This window comes from Petromyzon marinus, unplaced genomic scaffold, assembly GCF_048934315.1.
Source record: "Petromyzon marinus isolate PM22_M1 ecotype Great Lakes invasive population unplaced genomic scaffold, UKy_Petmar_22M1.pri1.0 PM_G_Scaffold_108, whole genome shotgun sequence".
Lineage (NCBI taxonomy): Eukaryota > Metazoa > Chordata > Hyperoartia > Petromyzontiformes > Petromyzontidae > Petromyzon > Petromyzon marinus.
In genome coordinates, this window is record NW_027422660.1 from 128075 (window position 1) to 141788 (window position 13714).

General features: G+C 44.7%; 1 long non-coding RNA gene across 1 annotated transcript; it reads right to left on the minus strand.

Annotated features, from left to right (window-relative positions):
• Window positions 1–7063: 7063 nt before the first annotated feature.
• Window positions 7064–11753, minus strand: LOC142908876 (uncharacterized). The gene is made up of 3 exons (XR_012932020.1): window positions 11652–11753; window positions 11304–11369; window positions 7064–10004 (listed from the first exon to the last, which is right to left on the minus strand). It is a non-coding gene; the product is annotated as an uncharacterized LOC142908876 (long non-coding RNA).
• Between the last annotated feature and the right edge of the window lie 1961 nt (window positions 11754–13714).

The following is a 13714-nucleotide window of genomic DNA, read 5'->3' on the forward strand; positions in this document are numbered from 1 at the left end:
ACACTCGTGCGTGCATCTCCACTCGTCCGTGTATGCAAGTAAGCGCTCGTGTGTGTATGTGCACCCGCGTGTTTGTTCGTGTCTGTATGTACGCACACTGTTGCACATGGTTCGCTCGTGTGGGTGTGTAGTGGAACGCACTGCTCATGAAAACGTTGCCTCGTTACGCGGTAAATGCTGCGGCACAACAGGAGGGCACTACAGGGATGAGGCTCTCCACTCTTGGTGCTGTGAATTAAAACAGCGCCAGCGTGGAGAATCCTGATCCCTACAGCTCGTAGCTGTGACGGAGTGAGAGTGATCAGCGGACAGCCACCATGGTTGCCAGGTAAGGGGAGACTTCACCCGGAACTCTCCTCCACACGTGTTCCCCTTGAACATTGTCGCAATAAACGTACGATCAGGAATCTTTAAAATATCCGACCTTTGTTGTTCTGCAAGAATATTGACGCTTAAACTCGTATCGAACTCTTCATGAATTCACTTGGTCAAACAGTTCAGGTACTCGGCAAAGCATTTCACCACCCGGTATTCAACAGTTGAACAATCTACTCTAAATCAACACCGAAATGTCAAATTATCATCCACCATTGACTTCCACATCGATGGAAGCCATTTGCCATGACGTCCAAGCCATTAAACACCGGAACAACGAACGTGCCATTCAAGTACATCATGAAACCCATTATCTGAAGTAGTTTGTATTAAACAATAACTGAATAATAGAAACACGTTTACAATATTGAGCGAAGTTATAGTCACGGACTTTTTCTAACTTTAGCTCAACAGGACCACAAAAGCTCAGATGTGGTTCATAATAAATGAATCAATCTGATTGAAATCATGACCTGGCCAAACACTTTTCGATTTCAACATCACCTTATAAAAGAATAACATTTTAAATATAAGCGCACAACTTTATCTATCTGTGATGAGCACTGCACTTTCCGTTGTTTTCATGCAGGGGGCGCTGCAAACCTACGCACCCCCTGTATGGACGACGGAGGCGCAGGGACAGACGTTCGATTACGTTGGAATCGATCTGCAGACGGCAGTCTTCTCGCACGGCCAGCAGCTCGATGTCGCCTTATCTCGATCCCGCAATCCCAAACAGGTGAAAGTCCGCATCAAACCAAACCCCCGGCAAGGCCATCTACTTAACGAGAGAAAATTCAAACGAAATGTCGTTTTCAATTAAGTCTTCCACATGTGAATTGATACAAGCTTTTAATGAAGAAATAAAATCATCTAATTCAAAACACAACACAATTCAAAGATGTTTCATTGCAAATGTTGTGACTTTCCTGGCCTGAAGGCCGTCAATGTGTTGGACCATTATTGGTGCACAGCGTCTCAACAACAGCAGTGGGGTTTGCTTCAACCGATAGGTACGAACATCCAGACGTGAATTAGCAAGGTGCATTTCTAGTCCCAGTTAGACAAAATCTACGTCAACACGTAAGACAAAACTACAATTCGTGTTGTAGAGAATGTACCTCCTCCTATACGTGTAACTTTTAAGTGGTATGCCTTGTAACTGATGAATGATCCGAGCGTGCTCCCTATTTCAAAGACGAGTTGCTCCAGAGGCAGACGCTTCGTGAAACACAAAAGTACCCTTTGACCTGTATCACAAGAACAACGGGTCTCACCCGAGTTCTCTGTACAGGTTACTTCCAAAACACACACACACTTTGTCCTAACATCACTTAATCAATGTTTGACCGTCACAGAAAAAATGTTCCATGCACGCGCACAGTATTAATTCCAAATTATTGACGGGCATATTAAGAACATTGCATTACTGCAGCGAAATTGACTGCATCACGTTACATCGTATTAACAAGTTATTTAACAAATACGCACCGTCTGCTTAACAGTGTATGTACACCGTAGTATTGTTGCGTCATTCAAAACGAGTAGGCCATTGCATGCTGGCGTCTGGGTCAAAATGTAGCAAATTCAAACCATTACGCTACAAATAATAAATCACGGCACTTCGATGGCAACACAAGCAATCGTCATCAGGTGGGACAAGCACAGCAGCAAGAAGACAAAACTGCTGAAGTAGGCGCCTACTTCAGAGTCTTCTTCTTGCTGTGGTTGTCCCACCTGATGACGATTGCTTGTGCTGTGATCTAAACGCCGTGGTCTGTTAAGCTTCGAATCAAGATTGCCTACAAACTACACAACTGAGATGACGCATCAATCATCCCCCCCTACTGACAGGCTCTTGTCCACATGCAGGCCGGTGCAGGGCCACCACCCTGTGCCACACAGGGGCAGCTGCTACTTGGGGATGCTCTTCGAGAGTTTCAGACGAGATACAAAACTCCTAGTTGCTGAGGCGATTAAGTAAGCACCATGTAAAAGCAATTATCATTAGAACATCGTGAATGCTTGGGAGCTTATTGGCTCTCGCTCCTGGTGAGAGATTGACCCAACCCACAGGTCCACAAAGACTGGCCGCTCTTACTCTGCAGGTTGAACCTAGGAGCTGAGTGTTCAACTTCACATTCTTGTCATTAAAGGCCTGTGACAAAGGTGCATCTATTGGAGCGACATCGTCTCTGGCTTACACATCTACTGGGTCTCCACTTGACTTTGGATTGTCTCGGAGGAAGTCCACCCACACCTCCACTTCCACAAACTGCTGGGAGTTGCCTCGCTCTGCCTCACAGTCAGAATTCTCCTTCCTGCGTCACGTTGCCTCCATCGATGTGAAGGTCCCATTTTGGAGTTGAATCTTCATCTTCACATTTCACCTTCACTTCTTCGCATTTCACCATCACCTCTTCCCTCTTCACCATCACCTCTTCATATTTCACCTCGATACCTTTAAAAGTGTCCACGCTGGGATTTTCTTCCGGTTCGTGTTTCATGAGGGATGGGCTCATGGTGGCACTTTGACTTTCACAAGCCGATTTCAGACTCCACTCCTTGCGGATCTTCTGATGCTTGTGTTCTCTGGTGTACTTGAAGATTTTATGAATGTGCAAACACCTTCTTGCAGAGTGCACATGAAGGGTTTCTCTCCCGTGTGTGTTCTCTGGTGTGTTACAAGAGGAGATGACCGTGCAAACGCCTTCCCACACACACTGCACATGAAGGGTTTCTCTCCTGTGTGTGTTCTCTGGTGTACTTTAAGATGTGATGACTGTGCAAACGCCATCATACACAGAGTGCACCTGAAGGGTTTCTCTCCTGTATGTGTTCTCTGGTGTACTTGAAGATTTGATGACTGTGCAAACATCATCCCGCACAAAATGCACTTGAAGGGTTTCTCTCCCGTGTGTGTACTCTGGTGTCTTTGCAGATTTGATGAATGTGGAAATACCTTCACACACACACTGCACTTGAAGGGTTTCTCTCCCGTGTGTGTTCTCTGGTGTAGTTGAAGATGTGATGACTGTGCAAACGCCTTCCCGCACATTGTGCACTTGAAGGGTTTCTCTCCTGTGTGTGTTCTCTGGTGTTTTTTAAGAGTAGATGACTGTGAAAATGCCTTCCCACACACAGTGCACTTGAAGGGTTTCTCTCCCGTGTGAGTTCTCTTGTGCCGTGTGAAATATCCAGTACGATCCGTGCTGTATGCACACCGGTCGCATTGTTGACTCGTCATACCGAGCTGCGCCGAGCGCCTTTGCTCCATCAGACCAATTCTGCAGAGGAAGTGTCAGAGGAAGGGTCAGCTGCAGACATAAAAAAATAATATCCACACCATCTACACGACAGTATCGAGGCACAGAGGAATGCATATATAGTCACATGTGACTTATACGTCTATACTTATTCATATATTCATGATGCAGTAAAAACGTTTCCCAAATTCATCACAGGGCTGTTATGGCACACAATGAGAGGGCAAATGGTCATAAACATGCATGGAAGCCCTCGATTCTTCAAAATTAATGTTCACCCAAAACCCCGAGCACACAATTTCGGATGTCTGGCTACAAAAGGAATATTTATGAGAGCTAAATTCAGCTGACATAGCAAAGGGTGTTGAAAACAATACTATTTGTGTTAGGCAGAAATGCATAAATTAATGTTCAATCGCAACTTAGAGGTGTGAATCCAGGCTCAGATGTCCTTGAATGCTGGGATGAACAGTTCCGACTTCAGCTGAATGTGTGTGCTGTGTTAACTTCCTGTTTCCATTCATATAAAGAGTTCCAGAGGAAAACAAAAATAAACTATTGTTACGATATAACCTCCGTGTTCAACAGAGTTAATAGACGTTAATGCAAACACAAACTGTACACTGTCACTGGGTAAACAGGCGGTGGCATGTCTAGAATCATGCCTGGCCACCTTCATCTGCTTGGCATGAATGCTTCCTCACTCCACCAAGTAATTAATTGAGGATCAACGAACATAGCCGAGGCAAACTGGAGTTTGCGTGTCTCTCTCCGTGGTGAGATGTTAACTAACTCACCTGGTATACAGGAAGTATACCAGGCCGATAGACATTGACACACGTATTCTTGTTTCTTTCAGTAAAGTTACGTAGATAGAAAATAACAATAATTGATAATACAATTACATTAAATAAAGACCACTTGTGTTGCGATCAAAACGACGTGAGTTTTTTTGCTTTATTTACATTTATTTATTTTTCTTGTTATTTTCATTAAATTTTCTATCTACGTGACTTTACCGAAAGAACCAAGAATATTAATTCCTGCAGTCACCAAAGTTTTAAGTAAAAACATTCACACACGTTGACAAAGCCTCACCTTGTGATGTTGTGGGCAGGTCGCTTCTGATAACAAGAGCGGTATAGCAGCTCAAGCGGGCTTGGCCTGCTAACAAAAGAACGAAAATAAAAACTGCGTGAATATTTACGATAAAACAAAGTTAAAAGTGGCGAGCCGAGTGAAGACAAATTAAACTTAAGCGAGATAATTAAAGTGAACGCAAATCAGGCGAGGGCAGGAGGCAAGGCCCCGGGTGGCTAGGCCCCGCGTTGTAAAGTTCCAACCTGGACATCGATTCCCATGCTCGCTGCTACTCAACTGACATCCCTACGAGAGAGAGAGGCTCTACCTTGGTAAACAACAACAACAACCACCACCACAACGACCACCACCACAACGATGAGAATTTCTCACCTCGGATTTCAGTGCAAGCGCGCACACGGCAGCTTCCTGTTACCTCGCGACAGCAGGAAGTAGTATGACGTCACTTCCCTCCCACAAGCGGCTCTCTAACTGAATAAATTATGTTAATGAGGCCTGCCCATATGTCGAGGGATGGGGGCGTGGGCGCTGAACCCGTAGCAATAAACTCGCGACGTCTTTAACGGACACATTATGTTAATGAGCCACCAGTCACTGGGCGTAACTGTGCCCAAATAAGGATTGCCACTGGAACGATATCGGCAGTGACCCATGCGGAGGGGACGTCACGCTCAAGAGCGCGGTGGACGTGGGAGGGGTGAATACCTTGGTGACATGACTTCACTAGCGAGGTACACCTCCGCCTGGCGTTTCACGCCGATGAGGTAATCCAGAGTGGTGACGTCACAGAGTTGGAGTTTAAGTTGATTTAGATTCATTTTCCATTGCTCCCTCTCTTGGGTGTGTGAGCTCAGCAACAACGTGGACATTATTGTGTATACACTGTGTGTGTGTACACTGTGTGTGTGTGTACACTGTGTGTGTGTACACTATGTGTATACACTGTCACTGTGTGTCACTGTGTGTGTGTCACTGTGTGTCACTGTGTGTCACTGTGTGCATGTCACTGTGTGTGTATACACTGTGTGTACCCTGTGTGTGTACACTGTGTATACACTGTATGTACACGTGTGTACACTGTGTATACACTGTATGTACACCGTGTGTACACTGTGTGTGTGTACACTGTGTATACCCTGTGTGTGTGTACACTGTGTATACCCTGTGTGTGTACAGTGTGTGTGTACACTGTGTATACACTGTGTGTGTGTACAGTGTGTGTGTACACTGTGTGTATACACTGTGTGTGTGTACACTGTGTGTGTACAGTGTATGTGTACACTGTGTGTGTACAGTGTATGTGTACACTGTGTGTGTACACTGTGTATAAACTTTGTGTCACTGCATGTGTGTACACTGTGTGTATATATACACTGTGTGTTTACCCTGTGTGTGTACACTGTGCATACACTGTGTGTGTACACTGTGTATACACTGTGTGTGTGTACACTGTGTGTGTGTACACTATGTGTATACACTGTGTGTGTACACTGTGTGTGTACACTATGTGTATACACTGTGTGTGTACACTGTGTGTGTACAATGTGTGTATAAACTGTGTCCACTATGTGTGTACACTGTGTATACACTGTGTGTACATTGTGTGTGTACACTGTGTGTGTGTACACTGTGTGTGTACATTGTGTGTGCACTGTGTGTCGCTGTGTGTGTCACTGTGTCACTGTGTGTGTCACTGTGTCTGGCACAAGCGTCGTGGTGACGTCACCACCACTTAGTGGCGAATGGCGATTGTTGTTGTGTCAGTGTCACTGTGCGTCTGTCACTGTGTGTGTCAGTGTGTGTACACTGTGTGTGTGTACACTATGTGTGTACACTGTGTGTGTACACTGTGTGTGTGTGTACACTATGTGTATATACTGTGTGTGTACACTGTGTGTACAGTGTGTGTGTAAACTATGTATATACACTGTGTGTGTGTACACTGTGTGTGTGTACACTGTGTGTGTACAGTGTGTGTGTACACTGTTTGTGTATACTGTGTGTATACTGTGTGTGCACAGTGTGTTCACTGTGTGTATACACTGTGTGTGTGTACACTGTGTACAGTTTGTGTATGTACACTGTGTGTACACTGTCTACACTGTGTGTGTACACTGTGTATATACTGTGTGTACACTGTGTGTGTGTACACTGTGTGTATACACTGTGTGTGTGTACACTGTGTATAAACTGTGTGTGTACATTGTGTATGTACCCTGTTTGTGTCCGCATTGAACCGAACCCCCGGCAAGGCCATCTACTTAATGACGAGAGAAAATTCACACGAAATGTCCTTTTCAATGAAGTCTTCCAGATGTAAATTGATACAAGCTTTTAATGAAGAAATAAAATCATCTAATTCAAAACACAACACAATTCAAGATGTTTCATTTTAAAACTTCAAAACGGAGCATGGGGTACTTGCGTGAATGCGTCCTTCGTGTGCAAATGTTGTGACTTTCCTGGCCTGAAGGCCGTCAATGTGTTGGACCATTAAATGGTGCACAGCGTCTCAACAGCAGTGGGGTTTGCTTCAACCGATGGTCACGAACATCCAGACGTGAATCAGCAAGGAGCATTTCTAGTCCCAGTTAGACAAAATCTACGTCAACACGTAAGACAAAACTACAATTCGTGTTGTAGAGAATGTACCTCGTCCTATACGTGTAACTTTTAAGTGGTATGCCTTGTGACTGATGAATGATCCGAGTGTGCTCCCTATTTCAAAGAGAATGAGTTGCTCCAGGGGCAGATGCTTCGTGAAACACAAAAGTACCCTTTGACCTGTATCACAAGAACAACGGGTCTCACCTGAGTTCTCTGTACAGGTTACTTCCAAAACAAACACACACTTTGTCCTAACATCACTTATTCAATGTTTGACCCTCACAGACAAAATGTTACCTGTACGCGCACAGTCAGACAAGTATTAATTCTAAATCATTGACGGGCATATTATCAACATTGAATTACTGCAGCGAAATTGACTGCATCACGTTACATCGTATTAACAAGAAGTTATTTTACAAATACGCACCGTCTGCTTAACCGTGTATGTACACCGTACTATTGTTGCGTCATTCAAAACGAGTAGGCCGTTGCATGCTGGCGTCTGGGTCAAAATGTATCAAATTCTAAACATTACGCTACAAATAATAAATCACGGCGTTTCGATGGCAACACAAGCAATCGTCATCAGGTGGGACAAGCACAGCAGCACTAATAAGAAACTGCTGGAGTAGGCGCCTACTACTTCAGCAGTTTCTCTTGCTGTGGTTGTCCCACCTGATGACGATTGCTTGTGTTGTGATCTAAACGCCGTGATCTGTTGTTTCTACCCACGTGGTGACTTTACCGAAATAACTCAAGAGTGTGGATTCCTGCAGTCACGAAAGCTTCGAATCAAGATTGCCTACAAACTACACAACCGAGATGACGCATCATCGCCCCCTACTAACAGGCTCTTGTCCACATGCAGGCTGGTGCAGGGCCACCACCTTGCGCCACACAGGGGAAGCTGCTATTTGGGGATGCTCTTCGAGTGTTTCAGACGAGATACAAAACTCCGAGTTGCTGAGGCGGTTAAGCAAGCACCGTGTAAATGCAATTATTATGATAACATAGTGAATGCTTGGGGGCTTATTGTCTCTCGCTCCTGGTTGGAGATCTACCCAACCCACGGGCCCACAAAGATTGGCCGCCCTTACTCTGCAGGATGAACCTAAGAAATGAGTGTCCAACTTCACATTATTGTCATTAAAGGCCTGTGACAAAGGTGCATCTATTGGAGCGACATCGTCTATGGCTTACACATCTACCGGGTCTCCACTTGACTTTGTATTGTCTAGGAGCAAGTCCACCCACACCTACACTTCCACAAACTGCTGGGAGTTGCCTCGCTCTGCCTCACAGTCAGAATTCTCCTCCTGCTTCACGTTGCCTCCATCGATGTGAAGGTCGGATTTTGAAGTTGAATCTCCATCTTCACATTTAACCTGCACTTCTTTACTCTTCACCATCACTTCTTCCCTCTTCACCATCACTTCTTCGCTCATCACTTCTTCCCTCTTCACCGTCACCTCTTCACATTTCACCTCGATACCTTTAAGTGTCAAAGCTGGGATTTTCCTCCGGTTCTTGTTTCATGAGGGATGGGCTCATTGCGGCACTTTGACTTTCACAAGCTGACTTCAGACTAAACTCCTTGTGGATCTTCCTATGCTTGTGCATTCTCTGGTGCACTTGAAGATTTTATGAATCTGCAAACGCCTTCCAGCAGAGTGCACCTGAAGGGTTTCTCTCCTGTGTGTTCTCTGGTGTTTTTGAATAGATGAATGTGAGAATGCCTTTCCACACACACTGCACTTGAAGGGTTTCTCTCCCGTGTGTGTTCTCTGGTGTCTTTGACGATTTGATGAATCTGCAAATGGCTTCCCGCACAGAGTGCACCTGAAGGGTTTCTCTCCTGTGTGAGTTCTCTGGTGTACTTTAAGATGTGGCAACTGTGCAAACATAATCCCGCACAGAGTGCACTGGAAGGGTTTCTCTCCCGTGTGTGTTCTCTCGTGTCTTTGAAGAACTGATGGCCATGCAAATGCCTTCCCGCACACAGTGCACTTGAAGGGTTTCTCTCCTGTGTGTTCTCTGGTGTACTTTAAGATGTGGTGACTGTGCAAACGCCATCCCACACACAGTGCACTTGAAGGGTTTCTCTCCTGTGTGTGTTCTCTGGTGTTTTTTAAGACCAGATGACTGTGAAAATGCCTTCCCACACACACTGCACTTGAAGGGTTTCTCTCCTGTGTGTGTTCTCTGGTGGGTCTGAACAACTGATGAATGGGCAAACGCCTTCCCGCACAAGGTGCACCTGAAGGGTTTCACTCCCGTGTGTGTTCTCTGGTGTCTTTTAAGAGCAGATGACCGTGAAAATGCCTTCCCACACACACTGCACTTGAAGGGTTTCTCTCCCGTGTGTGTTCTCTGGTGTATTTTAAGAGCAGATGACTGTGAAAATGCCTTCCCACACACAGTGCACTTGAAGGGTTTCTCTCCTGTGTGTGTTCTCTGGTGGGTCTCAAGAACTGATGGCCATGAAAATGCCTTGTCACACAGTGCACTTGAAGGGTTTCTCTCCTCTGCGAGTTCTCTGGTGCTGTGTCAAATTTCCAGTCCGATCCGTGCTGTATGCACGCTGGTCGCAATATTGACTTGTCGTACCGAGCTGCTGTGCTGACTGCCTTTGCTCCATCAGACCAGTGTCAGCTGCAGACAGAAAATAAGAATATGCACACCATCTACACGTCAGTATCGAGGCACAGAGGAATGCATATATACAGTCACATGTGACTTGCACGTCTATACTTATTTATATATTCATGATGCAGTGAAAAAGTTTCCCAAATACCTCACACGGGCTGTCATGGCACACAATGAGAGGGCAAATGGTCATAAATATGCCTGGAAGCCCTCGTATCTTCAAGATGAATGTTAACTCAAAACTCCGAGTACATAATTTCGGCAAAGGGTGTTGAAAACAAAACTATTTGTGTTATGCAGAAATGCATGAATTAATGTTCAATCGCAACTTAGAGGTGTGAATCCAGGCTCAGATGTCCTTAAATGCTGGTATGAACAGATCCGACTTCAGCTGAATGTGTGTGCTGTGTTCACCTCCTGTTTCCATTCTTACAAAGACTTCCAGAGAAAAAAAAAACTATTGTTTTGATATAACTTCCGTGTTCAACAGAGTTAATAGATCTTCTTTGGTTCTTTTGGTAAAGTCACGTAGAATGAGAATAAAATAATAAAATAAAACAATAAAATTCTCACGACGTTTCGGCCACAACACAAGTGGCCTTCTTCAGGTGAAAGGAACAAACCTGTCGGGACGACAAAGCTACAATGAACGCTGCTAAGATTCGTAGCGTCTTTTAAACTGGTTGAGAGAAGTGAGGCACCTTGACAAAGGGGTTTACATAACAGGATAATTTAGCATAGACTTTACTGCAAACACAAACTTGACACTGTCACGGGTCAAGAGGCGGTGGCATGTCCAGAACCATGCCTGGCCACCTTCATCTGCTCAGCATTAATGCTTAATCACTCCACCAAGTAATTAATTGAGGATCAACAAACATAGCCGAGGCTAACTGGAGTTTGCGTGTCTCTCTCCGTGGTGAGATGTTAACTACCTCACCTGGTATACAGGAAGTCGTGGGTTCGATCCCGACCCTGACGCCTGCTGTATATTTGGAGTTTGCGCGTCTCTACGTATAGTGTCTTTGACCGATAGACATTGACACACGTATTCTTGGTTCTTTCGGTAAAGTTACGTAGATAAAAAATAACAATAACAGATAATACAATTACATTAAATAAAGACCACTTGTGTTGCAATCAAAACGTGGGGGTTTTTTGCTTTATTTACATTTTTTTATTTTTATTATGTTATTTTATTTTATTTTCTATCTACGTGACTTTACCGAAAGAACCAAGAATATTAATTCCTGCAGTCACCAAAGTTTTAAGTCAAAACATTCACACACGTTGACAAAGCCTCACCTTGTGTTGTTGTGGGCAGGTCGCTTCTGATAACAAGAGCGGTATAGCAGCTCAAGCGGGCTTGGCCTGGTGAAAAAAATAAAAACTGCGTGAATATTTACAATAAAACAAAGTTACACAGTGGCGAGCCGGGTGAAGACAAATTAAACTTAAGCGAGATAATTAAAGTGAACGCAATCAGGCGAGGGCAGGAGGCAAGGCCCCGCGTGGCGAGGCCCCGCGTTGTAAAGTTCCAACCTGGACATCGATTCCCATGCTCGCTGCTACTCAACTGACATCCCTACGAGAGAGAGAGAGGCTCTACCTTGGTAAACAACAACCACCATGACCACCATGAGAATTTCTCACCTCGGATTTCAGTCCAAGCGCGGATCGGCAGCCTCCTGTTACCTCGCGACGTCACGCGGGTAAGCAGGTATCATGACGTCACTTCCGGGGTAAGAGACACGCCCCTCCCACAATGAGCGGCTCTGTAACTGAATAAATTATATACTTAGTTTTTTCGGTAAAGTCACGTTGAAGAGAAACAACAAAATAATAAAATATATATAATCCAATAAAAAATTCTCATGACGTTTCGACCATAACTCAAACGGTCGTCTTCAGGTGTGTTGGTTTGCAAAAAATTATTTTTAAACGGCGGAACCAGATCACGGATTTTATGTAATGTGTTGAAACGGACCTGGATCTTGTGTTTATTCAAGATTTTGGAGATCTTTTTTGTGATCCCAGCAATGTAGGGTAAAGTGATGGTTTTGAAAGGCTCCTCAAGAGGGTTCTTCTTCATGGTTTGAGTGATAGCTTTGCGGATTATATAGTCGGAGTAACCATTAGCCCTAAGAGCTTGGTGTACGTGCTTGAGTTCACTGCTTATGTGTTCCTGGTCGGATATGCATTGGGCTCTATGATACAGAGTCTTGATGAGAGAATTCTTCTGTGATGGATGGTGGTGGGAATCCGGTTTCAGATAAGCATCCGTATGATTAGCTTTCCTGTAGACAGAGTGGCTCATTGAACCATCAGGTCTCTTTTTAATTAGGACATCCAAAAAAGGTATCTTGCCATCTATTTCGACTTCCATGGTAAATCTGATGGCTGGGTGTATGGAATTGATGTGGTCGAAGAATTGGTCTAGAGCAGGCCGGCCATGTGGCCAGATGACAAAAGTGTCATCCACGTACCTCTTCCATAAGGTTGGGCGCAGAGTGGCAGTCTGGATGGCGTCAGTCTCAAATTTCTCCATGAAAATGTTAGCTATAACTGGAGAAAGGGGGGAGCCCATTGGGGTGCCCTCAGTTTGTTTGTAGAAAGTTCCATTCCAAGTGAAGTATGTATTGGTTAAACAATGTCTCACCAGGGGGGGTACCTCAGTGTTTAGTCCTTGATGAACTAAGTCTTCAATGATTGCAATGGTGTCAGGTACAGGAACCTTGGTGAATAAGGAAACTACATCAAAACTGACAAGCAGGTCGTCTGGGGACAGGGAAATACCCTTGATTGTCGATACCAGGTGAGTAGAATTTTGTACCGCAGAGGTGGTCTTTCCAGTGAAAGGATGCAGGATTTCAGACAAAAAACGAGCTAGTTTGTAGGTGGGGGAGCCGATAGTAGAGACTATGGGACGAAGGGGTGTATCTACTTTATGTATTTTTGGTAAGCCGTATAATCTTGGTGGCCTGGCAGCAGAAGGTTTCAACGAAAACTGTTTAGATTGATCAATTAATGCGGTTGAATCAGAAATTATTTTGTTGGTTTGTGTGACGAGGCTGTTGGTGGGATCTCTTTTTATTTTTGTATAACTACCATCGTCGAGTAATTCTTTAATTTTGTTGTTGTATTCTATTTTATCCATGATGACAGTAGCATTGCCTTTGTCAGCTGAGAGGACTACAATATCATTCCTCTTTTTTAATTTATATAATTCAAAACGCTCATCTTTGCTGAGGTTGCTAGCGCACTAACCGCTAGACTACCGCCACACACGTTACACACACACGCACAGTACACACACACGGTGCACACACAGTGTACACACACACGGTACACACACACACAATACACACACACAGTACACACACACACACAGTACACACGCACAGTACACACACACACAGTACACACACACACAGTACACACACACACGGTACACACACACACAATACACACACGTTACACACACACAGTACACACACAGTACACACACACACAGTACACACACACAGTACACACACACACAGTACACACACACAGTACACACACGCACAGTACCCACACGCACGGGACACACACACGGTGCACACACACGCACGGTGCACACACACGCACAGTACACACACACACAGTACATACACACAGTACACACACAGTACACACACACGCACAGTACACACACACACAGTACACACACACAC